Consider the following 18,577-nt stretch of genomic DNA (forward strand, 5'->3'; position numbering starts at 1 on the left):
AAACACAGCGATAGCTTTCCGCAAAGTAGGATTGTCTGTTAGTTTTCCCTGCACCCCTCGCGGGTATACAGCAAAGCCCTTTTTCCTGTTTAGAACTACCCAGTTTTAAATTTTTTTTTTTAACGTTTATTTATTTTTGAGACAGAGAGAGACAGAGCATGAACGGGGGAGGGTCAGAGAGAGAGGGAGACACAGAGTCTGAAACAGGCTCCAGGTTCTGAGCTGTCAGCACAGAGCCCGACGCGGGGCTCGAACTCACAGACCGCGAGATCATGACCTGAGCCGAAGTCGGCCGCTTAACCGACTGGGCCACCCAGGCGCCCCAGAACTACCCAGTTTTAATGTTCTAGGAGTTGATCTGGGTGGAGGTTACACAGATGCACGGAGGGTACGCCCCAGTGCACTTTGCACGTTCTACTTCAGGGCAAAAATCGAATACGGTCACCTATGCTTTCTCTCTGTACAACAACCATTTTCTTTCTCCTTATTTCATTGCATACCTAATGTTTCAAGCCGTCAAAGGAATTTTTTTTAGTTCACCCAGAATCCCCGCTACTGTAATAAAAGCGTTTGTTTTCAGTATGCTTTCACGTGGAGATACAGTTGTAATTGGGAAGGTATGTGCTGCTTTGTATTCTGCTTTTGTTCCCCATGTAATATTATATCCAGTGCGTCTCTGTCTTTCGTGATCCCCATAATTTTCCATTTTAATGGCTGCAGACTCTTCTGCTGAATGATTGCAACACCGTTTGCTCAGCCACTCGTCTTCTGTTGGGCATTTAGGGGACTTCAGATTATTCATTAAAACAATCACCTTCCTGTAAACATGTATGCATGCATTTGCCCCTCCATCCAATTGGGGGAGCATTAATTTGAGCCCCCGTTCTATGCCGAGGACGCAAATAAGGATTGCAAATGCGAGATCTCCTTGGAGGAGCTCTGAGTGCACCACGTTCCCAGAACGGCTGATGATAGCACGTTTGTGTTTGTTGAGCCCCACAGCATGATCACCACCGGACAAGCTTGTCCCTGGACTCAAGTCCAGTTGGATCACCCCAGTGCGGCCAGCACCTAGGTCAGCACCCCCATGACTACTGAATCCTGGCGGTTGAATGAAAGAATGCGTGCATTATCCCAAAGAACTCGCGAAATAGGTATGTATCATCGTCCCCATGTGACAGATAAGGAAACTGAGGCTTGTGGGCAAAGGTGCAAAGTGTCACGGAAATGCAGCACTTTTCAATTTCCATGCACACCATTGCATTTAACCCTCCCTGCAATCCTCTGAGATACATATGATAATTTCACCTTTGCAAATGAGGAAACTGAGGAGGAAAAAGTAAACAGCATTCCCAGGATCACGCAGCTTGAAAATACTAGAATCCAGATTCAAACCTAAAATTCCCGACTCAACATTCCATATCCTCTTGGTGAACTGTGATTTTTCTCAGATGTATGATTATAAAGAGGCAGAAACATTTTTATTATTCTATTTTTCATATTGCAAATATATTCCTTTTATTTCTGTTTGAAAGAAAACTACTACATGTAACGTACACAGTTGCCAGTGTAACTGCAGCTGTACCAGCAATAGGCATTATCTTTTTTTTAAGATTTTTTTTTTTTTTAAGTAATCTCTACACCCAACCTGGGGCTGGAACTCACAACCCCAAGATCCAGAGTAGCACACTCCACTTACCAAAACAGCCAGACGCCCCAAAGATTTTATTTTTGAGTAATCTGTACACCCAATGTGAGACTGGAACTCACAACCCCAAGAACTAGAGTCGCACGCTCTACCGACTAAGCCAGCCAGGCACCCAATCTTTTAAAACATTTTGCTGGGGCCCCTGAGTGGCTCAGTCGGTTAAGGGTCAGACTCTTGGTTTCAGCTCAGGCCACGATCTGAAGGTTTGTGGGTTTGAGCTCCGCAACAGGCTCTGTGCTGACGGTGCAGAACCTGCTTGGGATTCTCTGTCTCCCTCTCTCTCTACCCTCGCCCCCCATGTGCTCTCTATCTCTCTCTCAAAATAAATACTCTTAAAAAAAAACACTTTTGCTGATGTGAATTGTTTTAACAGCACCTATAGCTATCTTGCTTAGCATTTCTTTCATTTCGTGTGGAAGGCCAACACCTTTTCTTCTGTTTGCTTCATCTCCACACTTGTGTATATTGCTCACTTATGAACTCGGTCTCTTTGGTTTGTTTTGTTTTTTACTTTTTTATGTTTATTTATTTTTGAGAGAGAGAGAGACAGAGCACGAGCAAGGGAGGAGCAGAGAGGGAGACACAATCCACAAAGCAGGCTCTAAGATGTCAGCACAGAGCCCGACGTGGGCTCGAACCCATCAACCGTGAGACCATGACCTGAGCTCAAGTCAGACGCTCAGCCGACTGAGCCACCCAGGCGCCCCCGAACTGTGTCTCTTTGTTAATTGGACTCTTCATTGTATTGACGTATTTAAGTGGCTTCTTTAAACATTAACCCTTTGTTATATTTGACTCCCACATTTTTTCCCAGGTAATTGTTTCCTTTTTTATTTCATTAATTTTCATTTTATGAAAGTGGCATACAATCCAATAGTCACATGTTCAGTTTCCTGTTTTGCTCAGCCCTTAGAAAGTTGTATCCCTCTTCTAAATAACTAGTTAGAAGCCAAACCTCAGGGCGCCTGGGTGGCTCAGTCGGTTAAGCATCTGACTTCGGCTCAGGTCATGATCTCCACAGTTAGTGAGCTCACGTCTGCATTGGGCTCTCCGCTGTCAGCACAGAACCCACTTTGTATCCTGTCACCCTCTTTCTCTGCCCCTCCCCCACTCTCTCTCAAAAATAAGTAAACATTTTTTAAAAAGGAAAAAAAAAAAGAACCCAAACCTTATGTTTAATGTGCTAATCCATCCAGAGTTCAACATAGTGTGGAATATGGATCTACAGTGTATTTTTCCCAATTTCCTAATTTAAGACAGAGCTAAATCAAGTTCACACCCACCTGTAGAGTGACACCGGGTAGGAACGGCCAACATGTGTTCCCATGCACATCCCATACTGTTGCCAATATTTTGGACATCACCTGAGTTGTTACCCAACACCTTATATTAAATTATTCATCCGCTCATCACATTTTTGTGACACTTTCTCATATAGCTAAAATTTACATATCAGTGGACTTATTTCTAGCTTTTTCTTTTTCCCATTCTATTGATTTGTTTTTCTACTTGGGTAAACTTTTAATTATTGTAGTTTTATAACATAATATTTTATCTGGCATGGTAGAATGAAATATTGTGGCATCTTCTACAATTTGAGGGAGCGTAACCAATTTGGAGGATGGAGAAATATAATGGAAACACACTTACTTTTGTAAAATTTACAGAAACTATAAGAACTTAACTTTCATATCTACTTCTGCCAGCGGGACTAGTTACCACTTATTTAAATTGTTTACATTTTTTGTGGTCTTTTTTTCCCTTCTTTTCTTTTATTTATTTGTTTGTTTATTTATTTTATTTTATTTATTTTATTTTAATATGAAATTTATTGTCAAATTGGTTTCCATACAACACCCAGTGCTCATCCCAACAGGTGCCCTCCTTAATACCCATCACCCACCCACCCCTCCCTCCTACCCCCCATCAACCCTCAGTTTATTCTCAGTTTTTTAAGAGTCTCTTAATTTTTGGCTCCCTCCCTCTCTAACCTCTTTTTTTTTTCCTTCCCCTCCCCCATGGTCTTCTGTTAAGTTTCTCAGGATCCACATAAGAGTGAAAACATATGGTATTGTGGTCTTTTTGTCCTCATGAATTTTATAATTCTTTTCTTTGGTGGTTTTCATTTGTTTGTTCTGCTTAACATTATCTAGGAATTTTTACTCAACTTGGGGAGAATTATCATCCTTGGAAAATTTCTTCTCTTCTAGAACACAGCGTTGGTCTACATCCCATTGTCTGTACTTACCAGGAAATTGTTCATTGCTTTCCATAGTCTGTTTTCCTAAGTAAGAAATGCATAATTTTCTTGTTGTAATTTCTTTCTTGTTATAATTAATGAGATGTTAATGCTGGAACGTTAGAATACTATTGATTTTAGACATTTCGTGTATCTGACAACATGGCAAAGCTTATTTGCACTTTTTATCACCTGAAATTGAATATTTTGTCTCTATGGGCCCAACATGAATTCTTCTTATGTCTTAATTTTGGTTCTTAATTTATTGAACAGACATTACAAAACAATGTTAAATTAAGGCAGCACCTTAATTTTATTCTGCTTTTAAAGAAATGGCTCTGGGGCTGTCCATTGACTAAATCATTGTTACTTAACATTATTGAAAAAAATAATTTCATAATATATTAATAAAATATACTTTTAGGGGTGCCTGGCTGGCTCAATCACTAGAGCATGTGACTCCTGATCTCAGGGTTGTGAGTTCCATCCCCATGTTGGGTATAGAGATTATTTTAAAAATAAAATCTTTAAAAAAAATAAGAAAGAAAGAAAGAAAGAAAGAAAGAAAGAAAGAAAGAAAGAAAGAAAAACTTTTAATCCTCTTGGAAAAAAGTGTGTACTTGGACTATGTGTTGAATTTTTTTAATTACTTTTTAGCATCTATGGAAATGCCTATATATATGGATTTTTATTTAATTCACTGATGTCTTATAAGATGTTGCAATTGAACCATCCTTGCATTTCAGGGATACATTTAACTTTATATTGCAATGCCCACTTTACAGGTTTTATTTAAGATTTTCCCATCTATATTCATTGCATTTACTAGTTGTTTGGGGTGTTTATACTTATCAGAAGTGTATTCTCTGCAGGAATACTCTTTGTAACATAGTATTATCTATTTCTTAAAATATTTTTTAAAATTGCCTCAGAATTCAGAGTTTTTTCCTTGAGATTGTAATAATTTTTTATGACTTTCTGATTCTTCCCCTCTCATCAATCTATGAAGATTTTCTTTGTCTTGTATCAACTTTAGGAATTTTTATTTTGAATGAAATTACCCATTTCTTTTAGAGTTACAAGTACAATAGCATACTTATAGATAGTTATTTCTTACAGTTATTTAAATACATCTCTATTTCTGTTCTAATTTCTATTTTTATGTGTTGTTTAGTTTTTCCTATTAGGCTTATCAGAAGCTTGTCCATATTAATAAAAGTTAAGGAATCATCTCTTGCTTTTGTTGACTTTATTTTTTACTTTCCAATTTATGCCTTTATCTTTTTATTTATTTTATTGTGTCTTTTATTCTCTGAGATACTAAGTTGAATAATTTATTTACTTTCTTTTTAATTTAACAATAAAACATTTAAAACTTTCACTAACATTTTCTCTAACCACTGATTTTGGTATGTAGTGTATTATTATTATTTTCTAAATTGTTATTGAGTTCTTGACTTTCCCATTGTCCCAGTTGCTCTTCAGGAGATTATTTAAAAGTATCAGAATAACTTACAGTTTTGTTTGTTTATTCTTAAGACTTCTAATTTCAATTTTTAATTGTATTTTGGTTAGAATTTAGCCTATAAAACTTCTGGTGAAGTTTATTCACTCAATTTTATACAAACTAGCAAGGGATAAGATTAATAAGTGTCCTTCAAGTAATTCTGAAGACACTCTACCTCATGTATAGACTACAGAATTTTGTCTACTTTACTTGTTCTGGTCTTGATTATAAGGAACTTAATGCTCCCCTGTAACTGAATTTTTCCTAGTTTCTACAGGAAGTCCTTACATTCTTTGCTTTGTGTGTTTTGTTGCTATGTTATTAGGTGCATATAAATTGACAATTATTATTTCCTAAGTATGTACTTAAGTGTTTATCTTTCTATAACTACCCATTTATTTCACTTAATAGTTTTTATCATGACTTATTTGATATGGTTATTGCAAGCTTTGCTTTCCTGTATTTATTATCATTGCCATATCTTTATGAAACTTTTTGATTTTAGGTTGTCTGTACAACTTTTTATAAGTATGTCATTCTTGAACTGCACAATGTTGAAATAACTTTTAGAATCCCCTTTGAGCATCTTTGCCTTTTAGAGAAATTTCCACACAGTGTTTGTCTTCTTATTTTAGTTTTATTATTTTTCCTTCTACAAAAGTTTTTTAACTTTTGGTTGAATTTGATGCATCTGAATAATCATTTTCCATTGCGATTTTTTCCTTTCCTCTAAACCACATTGTTAGCATTTTAAGAGAATTAAAGGGGAGAGGATCCCTGGTCCTCCATATAGCATCGTTCCAAAAGATCACAGCATTGTCTAATGAAATGTAAGCATCTTTAAGTTTCCAAACTTCCCACCACTACAAATAGCTCTTTTTCTACTTGGGTTGTGTTTTCTTGCGTTCTATACCTGTTCATTTGTCTTCCATCAAATGCTGATTTCTACTTCTTAGGTTTTGATATCAACACTAATTATTTTGGTACAGTATTTTTAGTTATCATATTCCTATTATACATTTACCATTCAAGTTCCTTCTGTCCCCAAAAATGCCATGTACAAAATCATCTTACTTTCCCCTCAATTCTTCTACACAACTCCACAGCTTTCTGTCCTTTTTTTTTTAATTTCAATAAACCATAGCATTTTATTAATTCTGTTTCATGAAGAACTTTAAGGGGAAAAAATGTCCCAAACGCCAAATCCTTCTTGTTAATGAACCCTTTGTAAAATATCCATTCTCTAAAGGTCACTATTATTCTTGCTCCAATTATAGTATTAGTGTTCCCATAAATCATCAAATTATCGCCTCCATTTTTTTTCTAGTCCTTTCTCACCTATTCTGATGGAAAGTTTGTCCTGAGTAAATGACAAGCACAATTTAAGCCCTCCTCCTTTTACCACAATTTCTTAAAAATGTCACGTTTACTTTTAACAACTGTAACAAGTAACAATATTAGATTAACTCTTTTTAAAACCAGTTTCATAACTGGTTGTTTTCAGGCATTACATATCCACTAGCAGTGTGCGTGGCAGCGAGAAGTGAAAAATTGTGGGGGGATAGATAGCAAGGAGAAGGGTGCAAAGGAGGTAAATAGTACCCAGGATGAAAACCCATAAGAGTAATAAACAAGCATTATTCTTTATTAGTATTGGAATTTCCAGCATTGGTGCACCCCCTACTGACTGAAGTCCAAATGAGTCTGTTTTAAAATATCATTTAAAGCGTGTCATTAAAAAAAAATGAATCAACCCAGTTACTCAGGAAGAATCTTTATTACTTTTCTTCCTAAGAAACCCTGCTGGATCTTCATTGGCTCTAGAGTAACCCCAGAACTCAATAACATGTAACTCAAAGCCACTCAAGATCTGAAAGAAATCTATTTATTTATTAACTTACAGACGTTTATTCAGCACCTAGTAGAAACTGGGGAGGACGTATAAATGACCAACACAGAATCCCTGCACCTTAAATTCTCATGGGGGAGGTGGACAACTCCAGAGGAGCTTCTGAGCCTCACTTTCTCCCACTCCCCCTACACGCCCCACCTCAGCCATGTCCAAGCACGCTGCCATCTCCAAATTGGCCACACAGTGAATTTTCACACACCCATCTGAAAATTTCACACACACCTCACCCCTGCTCTTCTTTTTCCTGGAACTTTCTTTCACCTCCTCCCTCCCCTCGAAAGACTACTTCTTTTCCTTCATGACCCAACCGGTAAATCCTTCTCTGAGCACTCGAGTTTTTCCAGTTTTACATTACTGCAAATAATTCTGACATCTAGATCTTTGTCCAGATCCCTGGATATTTGGCTACAGTAGATTTCTGCCTTGGGAATCACCAGGGCAAAGAGGAATGCTTAAGGTTTGGGATAATATTGCTAAATTGCTCTCCAGAAAGATTGGACCAATTTGCACTTGCAACAGAAGTGTATAAAAGTGCCTTTCTCACTTCACACTCACCAACTCTGAATAAGAGCTATATTTTAGTTGTTGCTAACTTAATAGGCCAAACAGGGCATACCGTTTTGATTTACATATGTTGGATCACCAATACAGTTGAGCATTTTTCAGACCTATTAACCATTTGCACCTCTTCTATGAATTGTCTGTGCATAGTATTCTTATTTTCTAAAGAGTTTTGAGTGACTTTTTAATAGTTCTATGGGTTTTTAATGCATTAGGAAAATTAGCTCTTCATCATATTTGTGATAAATATTTTCCTACATTTTCTTCCTAATTTTGTTTTTGATGCTTTTCGGTGTTTGTGAATCAGTCCTACTTATTCAGTTGAATCCGTATGAATAATTAGATTTTTAACATTTATCTCTTTAGTTCACCTAGAATTGGTTTAAGTATATAGCCTGAGATGATACAACTTTCTGGTTTGTTTGGTTTTTTTTTTTCACCCAAATACTTAAGGGACTATCCTACCACCATTTATTTGCTAATCTATCCTGTCCCCTTGGATTTGATGTGCTAATTTAAGTCAAATGACTAAGTATCATATATCCTAAGATTAATTTTAAGACTATCCATTTCCTTTTCTCCATTTTTGTCCAGTATCTACTTTTTAGGTACTTTTATACTTTTATATTCTATTTTCCCAGTATACTATTTTAGCTACCGTAGCTGGATAATATGTTGTAATATTTGGTAGATCAAATTTTCCTCTTTTCCTTTTCAAACCTTCTTGGATATTCTCACATATTTATTGTTGCAAGTGAACATTGGAATCACTCTATGAGGTGTGATTGTGGCAAAAAAGCATCCTGTTGGGATTTTGATCGCAATTCCACTAAACTAATTTGAGGGAAATTGACATCAAAACATTCCGTCTTCCAACTCAAGAGCACGGTCTTCCTTTATTCAAGTTTCCTGTTATATTCCTCTAAATGTTTGTGATTCTCTTCATATAGGTCCTATATACCTCTTGTTAAGGTTTCTTCCTAGGGGGGCACCTGGGTGGCTCAGTCAGTTAACCTTCTGACTCTTGACGTCAGCTCAGGTCATGATCTCACTGTTAGCAGCATGGAGCCTGCCCGGGATTCTCTCTATCCCTCTCTCTCTCTGCCCCTTCTCTGCTCTCTCTCCCTTTCTCTCTCTCAAAATAAATAAACATTTTTTAAGAATTCTTCCTGGGTATCCCATATTGGGGTAATTTTGAGTGAAAATTCTCCATTATTGCTTATAAATGATCTTTGCTGGTGTGAAGGAAAGCTGTTGATTTTTGTATTTTTCAATTAATTTTAGGTAAAACTTAAAAGGGTCTGTATTAGCTTTTCAGGGTATTGCCCAAAGTAAAATTTGAGTGGATATACAACCAGTGCTATGTGCTGATAAATCCTGTTAAAAATGTAAATATCTGAATGTGCTGAGACACCAGTTGGCTGATGTAAATAACTGAAACGATTTGAGGATTTTGTCTTATTCAGAGCTATAGTCGATGCCATTTGAAGAAACAGGACACTTCTGAAATGACCTCTCACAGAAGGCTTTTTCAACACTATTACTCTCAGTGATGAGACAGCTCAGAAAAGGAAAAGGCCGGATACACAGATAGGGTTTTCCCTCACTGCATCCCCCAAATTGTCAACACGTGAGTTCTGGTGCCTCTGTTTCCCCATCTGCTAGGTGTCTGAAATGTCTGGAAGAAAGGCCAACATGAATTGCAGGGGCTGACTGGCCACCTTCTCATTGATCATTCGGGCACATCTTCTAATAGGGCCACGCACTGATTTACTAAGGACATATGGCTCAGCGGTTTTTCCCCAGCCTTAGGTCCAGGCAAACAGCTGTTCTTTCAAATGAAGGCAGTTTCGGCTGTGGGCACCTCCCTCCCTCCAGACCTGCTCTGAGCCACCAGCTGGGCTCCTGTCCCTGCTTCTCTCTGCTCTGGCCTCCAAGACCAGTCTCCGAGACTGACCCATAGCGCTGCTGGGGGTACTGCTCAGACTGAGGCACTCGCTCAGTACCCTTTCGGTGTTCTTTCTGGCTTACGGACCTTCAGGTTGTGCCTTGCGAGTTCCCGATTCTGTTTTATAAGTCTGTCTATACTTGCGGTGGCCCCACTGATAAATAAGACATTGAATCATGGCTTCCTATCATCCCTTTATATTCACTCAACAAATGCTTACTGAACAGCGAAGCGATGTCTGGCACTGTGCTTGGTCATAGGCACTGGAGATTCAGCTGTGACTGACACAGGCCATCTCTCCAGAATGCTCCTTCTGTCCGGTGCTCTCACCAGAACCAAGATCAAACCCCTGCATTCTTGCAAGCCTCTGGCCCCCTCCCATCCTAAGTACTGGGGTTTGGTCTGCTTCATCGTCTACGTTGGTATGCGTTCATCTCACACTTCATGGAAAACTCACTTGGCAAATTTCCAACATGATGCCGGAGCATCGAGACGTGAATAGACCTTCTGTTCCCTCAGTCGGTCAAGAAGCAGCCATAAAAATAGAAAGGACACGCGCTTTTGTTTTGTCTGGTTTTGTTTGGTTTTGTCTGGGAGGCGGCAGAACATACGATAGGAATGGAAGTCGATATGTCATCTCTCCCTAAAGGTTTTCCAACATGGTACTCGGCTGCATAGAGGCTATGCCTACACACTGCCAGCAAGCCTGGCCCCCAGTGTTCTGGTTTCCATCTTGGATGCCAATAATCCAGTTTAGTCATCCTTTCATTAACTGCCTGAAGTAACCAGTCTGGGTATCGTGGCATCACAAAAGGCAACAGACTCACAGGTGAGTAGAGGAGGGGCCCCTGCTGGGCCCATAGGTACTTGCTGTTTGTATTGTTGACCCCCAAGGCTTTGTTAAAGTACCATCTGAATATTCCCGTTGGAGCCACATTCAAGAAACTTCTACCCGCGTGCTCTTAAGCTCTTCAGCGCACTCCACACCATTATGCTACCTTCCTGTACCAGGAACTGAGTCTTGATAATGAAATAATGTATTCTTTTTTTTTTTGAAAGGGCCAGATCAGCGCTTACGAGACGGTTCGTGGCAAACCACTGACTTCTCTTCCGCCTTTCCATCCTGTTGTGCTTGATTTTCATGACAATTTTTACAATATACACGAAACGTCACATTGCTGCAGAACGGACCTCTTAAGACCATAATAAAGGAAAAGTTGCCTCTCCCCCCCCCCCTTGCTCTGAATAGAATCCACGGGGTATTTAGTGCACTTCCGCTCAGGTTTACAACATTCGAGCGCAGCCACCTTCTCACAGCCGGAATGAGGGTGACCTGGGCACGTCGTATTCTGACTGCAAACGTTTGTGCTCTCCCGTGGCCGGACCCAGACAATGAGGAAGTGCGGTACACAAGTTTTGTCCCCACGCCGTAATGTAACCACGAGAGAGTTGGGCTGGGGAGAAGAAGGCACCTGTGACGGGGCAGACGGGGCTGTCTCTCGGCTTCCATCTCCCAGCTGGAACAATGGCCCCCGTCTCCTCCCTGCGCAAGGTGTCACCCTGGCCAGTGAGAGAATACGTGTTATGTGCCCTAAGCTGAGAGCTTGGAGAAAGACCTTGGAGAAAGGGCCAGATATTTCTTCAACGTCACAATACGGCCTGACACTCATTATTGAATGGGACGGACCCCAGGGGGCTGGTCTTTTGAAACCGGAGGCAGCGGAACGGCTTTCAGGACTCTGGCTATAATCGTTCTCTCCCTCGGTGTTCACGCTGCTGGCCACCGAAACGTTACATCTGAAAGGCCATCGAGATGAAGTCAAGCCAGAATAGGCCGCACAAAAAAAGGAGCTGTCTGAATCCGACCCCAGCCAATATGCAGCTGCATTTGTAATTCCTTGCTTCCCGGGGTCCCCTGTGGATGGGGGTACTTGGCAGGGGAGCCCCCTACAGGGCCTCATCTGTCTCTGGATGGGTCCATTGGCCTCCAGCAAAGCTAGAGAACTAATTTGCCTCCGGCAAAACGCGGGAGATTGCCAAGCTCCGCAGACAACAGAAAGCCAGGCTGTCTCCCTTCGCAAACCTAATCATGCCTCTCAGAGAGACTGTGCCTCTCAGCACAGACCGTAGGCCCTCTCCCTTTCTGATACAACAGGCGAGGAATTGGTTTGCCATTTTTGTCGTGGTCATCAAACGACAGACCACCGTCTGGGTGACTTCAGATAAAAAAAAAAAGGTCCTTCACGAGGGTTAAAAAAAAAAAGGAAAAAGCTCGTAAGTCTGCCCGTGAAGATGCTACTTTGGGGCTTCTTTGGCCTCCAGAACCTCGACTCGTGGCCAGCGCACCCCCTCCACCTTCCCGCCTCCCGGCGTGGTAACAGGGACCAAACAAAGTACATCTGGCGAATGCCAAAGGACTGCAGAAGCTGCTTGTGTCCGGGCACACGTGCGATGGTGACATTTCTGTTCTCCCGGGAAGGACCCCGGGCCAGGCTTTAGACCTTTGTGCGAGGGTCTGTGCAAGGAAGTCTCTCCAAGGCAGAGGTGCTGCGCACAGAGTAATGCTCATTTCGATAGGCACTGCCTGGTGAGGGGACGACCGCAAAGAGGACAAATCGATTCAGCTTGAAGAAATGACCTTTAATTTCTCAGGATGAGGAGTTACTGGAATAGTCAAAGTCCTCCTGGGAGAGATTCATTTCTTATGAGAGATTCATTTCTTGTGCTAGGAATGTAGGCAGAGCTCAGTGAGACACTGGGGTGAATAAGAGGCGGGGGTGAATCACGTGGGTAGGAAGTTCAGAGCAATTACCCGAAATCTTCAGTCGCTAATGGGAATGCAATTGAATTTGACTCGAGACACTTGTCCAATTACAAGTAACGTGAGATCCCTGAAGGGGAGGAGGGTGCTGGGCTCCTCCTGCTCTCTCTCCTCTCCCTTTCCAGCGCCAGGGGAACCGTCAACCCCACCCCCCAACACCTAACCCTGCACCGGAGAGGCCGCGGGACATCGAAGTCTTCAGCTGGAGCTTGGCAGGCCACATGCAGACCCTGGCTCTCCATTTTGTGAGGGTTGTTCAGGTCACTACGTGGAAAGCTGAGCGTCTGTGCAAGGCCTCGGGCAACAGCGCTTTCCCCAAAATGCCACCCGCCCCACCCCACCTCTGCCCCCGCTGCTTGTCACCCCGTGGACTTCTGCATCTTTCCCCTAGCCACACCCCTCTGTCAGACCCAGACCTGAGGGTTTGAGAAAGCTCTCCTTTTTAGTGTATAATTGGCGCCTAACAAGCCCACTGACTCCACTTAAAACCAACACCAAATTTCATAGTAACTAATGAAAAACGAAGTGTGTGGCTGAGACTTTATCCTGAAAAAGGAAATATAAAATGATGAAAGCAAGTTTTTACACATACACACATGCACATGCATATATGCAGTGATACATATACATGCGATTATATATTCATATGATATATCTACATACATACATACATGCATGTATGTGGTGATACACACACATATGATTATATATTCATAGATGAGATATATATACACACATATACACATGCATATATGTGGTGATATATATATACATACATATGATTATATATTCATATATGAGATACATATACACATGCATATATGTGGTGATACATATACATATGATTATATATTCATAGATGAGATATATATACACATGCATATATGCAGTGATATATATACACATATGATTATACATTCATAGATGAGATACACATACATATACACATGCGTATATGTGGTGATACATATACATATAATTATATATTTATATACGACATATATACACACAGAGACACATGCATATATGTGATGATACATATACATATGTTTATATATTCATAGATGAGATATATATACACACATATACACATGCATATATGCAGTGATATATATATACATATGCTTATACATTCATATATGAGATACACACAGAGACACATGCATATATGTGGTGATACATATACATATAATTATATATTTATATATGAGATATATACACACAGAGACACATGCATATATGTGGTGATACATATACATATGATTATATATTCATAGATGAGATATATATACACATGCATATATGCAGTGATATATATACACATATGATTATACATTCATAGATGAGATACACATACATATACACATGCATATATGTGGTGATACATATACATATGATTATATATTCACATATGAAATACATATACACACACACAACTTAGGCTAAAATTGTGAGTCTATGCAAATTCTTATTACACAGAATGAATCAAGTGCTGGTTTTTACCACAATCTTCCCCACCAAACGGTAAGAGCACTACCCAATCCATCCGGACTTCACAGCTCAATCACAGGAACGGAGCTCTTTGCAGAAATAGTCAATGAGTTGATTAGCTTCCCCATGGGTGTCTCCCAGGCTCTAGCTATTTAAATTACTCCCTTAGGATGTGCTTTTGCTTTGAGTTCCATCCCTCGTCAGCTTTCTCTTCTCAGTTGTTAGCTGCCTTCATTCACATGAAGTCGTCCCTCGGCGGTTTCATGTACGACGGAGGAGGGAGGTCTCAAGCATCGCCCTCTGCTATCTGCTGAGACCATGCCTATTCTCCAAGAGTTTCCACTTTACTTTCCAGTCATTTGTGGTACACTTTTAGCCATGGACAGCCAGTGAGAGACTGACCAGCAAACCCTGGGGCCCAACAGGTGAGGGTCCAGGCTAGCGTTTTCACACGGCATCACGTCTGTAAGTACTTGGTTTGGTAGTGAATATTTTCATGTTTTGATGATTCTTGCTTCCGTCTGCAGCCACGTTACAGCAAGTACTCAAAAAATGGAAAGTTAAATAAGAGGTTCCCAGTCCCTCTAACACAGAAGTTACTATAGTTTGAATGGTTGTATCCCCCCAAAATTCGCGTGCTGAAATCTTTTTTTTTTTATGTTTTTTATTTATTTTTGAAAGAGACAGAGACAGAGCACAAGCCAGGGAGGGGCAGAGAGAGAGGGAGACCCAGAATCCGAAGCAGGCTCCGAGCTGTCAGCACAGAGCCTGACGCGGGGCTCGAACTCACGAACGGCGAGATCATGACTTAAGATCATGAGCGGGAGTTGGACGCTCAACCACCCAGGCGCCCCTCATGTGCTGAAATCTTAATGCCCAGTGTGATGGTGTGAGGAGGTGGGCCTTCGGGAGCGGCTTACATCACGAGTCCTCGGGAATGGGATTAGCGCTCTTACAAAAGAGACCCGAGAGACTTCCCTCGCCTCTTCCACCGCTGGAGGACACAGCAAGAAGTCAGTGACCGGAACCCGCTGACGTCTGGTCTCGAACTTCTGGAGAACTGTGAGAATAAGCTGTTGTCTATAAGCCACCCACTCTGTGCTACTTTGTTCCAGCAGCCCGAACAAACTAAGTTGTAGACACACACATACACACACACACACACACACACACACACACTACAATCTGAGGTGCCTGTGCCAACAGGAACCCCAAAGCAGAAGCAAAGCGCTGTGCTGAGCCGGGGAAGAGGCATATCAGTGAGGCCCTCGGGGCAGTGGAGTATTTGCACAGTCTCAAGACGTGAGTAAGACTCTTCAGGACAGGCAGGGGGAAAGTGCATTCTGGACAGAGAACACCATGCACAAAGTTCAGGGGTGTGGAAATGCATGGCCTGCTGGGAACAGCAAGGAACGGAAGCAGCCACAGGGTTCGGTGGAGTTGAGGGATGGAGGGACAAAAGATTGAGTCCAGACGGGAGGCCTGGGCCAGATTCTAAGAGCCTGTTAGGGACTGCACAGGCTTTCCACACTGCAACACTGTGGACATTTGGGGCCAGCTACTTCTTTGTTGCAGGGCACGGTCTCCGTCCCGGGCACCGTAGGGTCTTAGCAGCATCCCTGGCCTCTACCCACTAGCTGCCAGCGGCAGCCCCTCCCTGTATGTGACAACCAATAAGGTCTCCAGACATTGTCACACATCTCCTGGAGGAAATCGCCCCTGGTCGAGAACCCGCTGATGTAGGATAAACTCCGCCTGGATAGGGATGGCCTCCAATGGGTGATCTGGGGCTATTTGTTAAATGAATAAAGGAAGGGAGCAAAGGCAACACGATTAGAGAGAGAAAGAATACATTCGGAGTCCAGAAGACATACGGAAGAACACAAACCATTTTTTTTTAATTTTTTTTTCAACGTTTATTTATTTTTGGGACAGAGAGAGACAGAGCACGAACGGGGGAAGGGCAGAGAGAGAGGGAGACACAGAATCGGAAACAGGCTCCAGGCTCCGAGCCATCAGCCCAGAGCCCGACGCGGGGCTCGAACTCACGGACCGCGAGATCGTGACCTGAGCTGAAGTCGGATGCTTAACCGACTGCGCCACCCAGGCACCCCTATTTATCTTTTTTTTTTTTCAACGTTTTTATTTATTTTTGGGACAGAGAGAGACAGAGCATGAACGGGGGAGGGGCAGAGAGAGAGGGAGACACAGAATCGGAAACAGGCTCCAGGCTCCGAGCCATCAGCCCAGAGCCTGACGCGGGGCTCGAACTCCCGGACCGCGAGATTGTGACCTGGCTGAAGTCGGACGCTTGACCGACTGCGCCACCCAGGCGCCCCACAAACCATTTTAAAGAGAAGTGGAGGAAAGTGACAGGAGCTCTCATTGAATTCGGAGATAAAGGTCATTGCTGAGAGGTTCAGAAGAAAAGGTGGGTTTGGAGTTTTCAGAGGATGGATGAGAGTCACAAAAGTATAGAGAAAGCTTTAAGGGAGACACACACACTCCTGGGATGTATGAAAGACAGCGGGAGCCCACAGGCTTACTGTTTTACATTAATAGTAAGGCGTTTAGTGTAGATATTAAAAAATACCCATTCTGTTGACAGTAGTAGCCATTCAAGGTTTCATTTAAACGTACTCACAAAGAAGCTGATATAAAACATTAAGTCATCGTGGGACAGGTTAGGCAGGCAAACTGTGAAGATGGCACTGTGAAGGACTGAGGTTTGGAAGGACATAAAAGGAGCTGGGGCCCAGCTGAAGCTGAGATGTGTGACTTCATCCACCTGTCCTGACGGCCCGGTCTCTGCGTGCCCACACCACCAGTCCCCAGGAGCCTCGTGCTCTGCCCACCGTCCTCCACGACGCCTGCCCCCGGGACTGCGGTTCACGGCCATGATCTCTTCGCTCCAAACTCCTAACCTTCACTTTAGGTATCTTCTAGTCATCTCTTGACTTGTGTTTTGGATCCTCAGCCAGAAGTACCTTGACGGTTGGAATTACACTCACATTCCTCCCTCCCTGGGCCCACCCTCCAGCCCCAGACACAGGGAAGGGTGTGGAGACCTGGGGATTGGCTGTCACCCTGGGGCAACTGCCGTGAGGGCCAGTCACCTACTTAATTTCAGGTTAAAGTTATGACCTGCTAATAGTTTCCCTATTTCTGTGACAGGCACAGTCAGTGATGCAATTCTTAGCTATCTAAAAACCAATCATTTGTTTCCTCTGGGGAGATAATACGTGTAAAGGTCTTGCTCTCTAAGTCCAAGTGCAAGGTGATGTTATTTCTACCTTGGGGAAGTGCACAGAAAAGACAATCGGGTCCTAAAGTCCCACTCTCCCATGCCCCTGGCCCCATAACTCACTCCAGAGGCAGCAAGTAACATCAATAGACTGATACCGTGAGAGTGGGAGATCGGTGTCCATTAATTTTCCTAACTTTGAAGAACAGAAATCTCGAACGAGGGGGAAGAATGGTGTTCTTTCAAATAAACAGAATAGGAATCCTGGATGGCGAAGAGCTCCGTGGAGCTCCAGGAATAGCAGGGACAGGTTGTTCTGTGCTCTCGGGTTCTGAACCAGTGTTTTAAACACCCGGCAACATTAACTTCGCATCTTAATCAAGGTTGAGCCACTCTGGGCCGCCTTCAAAGCATTACCTCCCCAAGAATTCACTCCAAGTACCACAGAGCTTTTTTTTTTTTTACGTCCTAGGCACCGCAAATTGCACTTAGCAACTACCCAACCATATTATTTCCTTCCTGCCTAATGTAATTTTTCTGTTTTTCTATATAAAGGACTTGAGCTATTTTTAAAAAATTATCCTCCCTCCTAAATGAACCTGGCTTTTATTTGTTTTTAACAATCAAACGAGCTAAGAACAAGAATGAGGCACTGCTTCCAACCGGCTTCTAAGTAACCAGATGTGAAGATTTTGTCCACAGCCATCATTTAAAATGGCAAGCTGTACCTTTAGGCACAGGGGCAGGAGGGGCAGGGGGGAAGGGAGGGCTTAGCCTGAAACCTAGGCCTGGCACTTTGTTCACTGGGCAAGGCTCACCTGTGTATGACATCACAGGCCATTCCTGCCTGGCGCTCGCTTCTTAGTGACTCACTCGCTTAGGCAGCCAATAATTATTACGTAGGGATGAGGGAATCATGGAACGAGTCTGGCAAGAGCCTCACCCTCAAGGGCTTACAGTCTAGTGGAAGTTAAACAGATACACCCGATGATCTCAGTAATTCGTTCATTCCACAAATTATTATTTCATTTTTCAATAAATAATCATTGAACCTTTACTATATACGAGGTGCTGAGAATCATTTATTGGGCAAAAGAGGCAAGATCCTTGCCTTCAAGGGCTTGCATTCAAGTGGGAGTTAAACAA

The sequence above is a fragment of the Prionailurus viverrinus genome, chromosome A3 (genome assembly GCF_022837055.1).
Source record: "Prionailurus viverrinus isolate Anna chromosome A3, UM_Priviv_1.0, whole genome shotgun sequence".
NCBI classification, from domain to species: domain Eukaryota; kingdom Metazoa; phylum Chordata; class Mammalia; order Carnivora; family Felidae; genus Prionailurus; species Prionailurus viverrinus.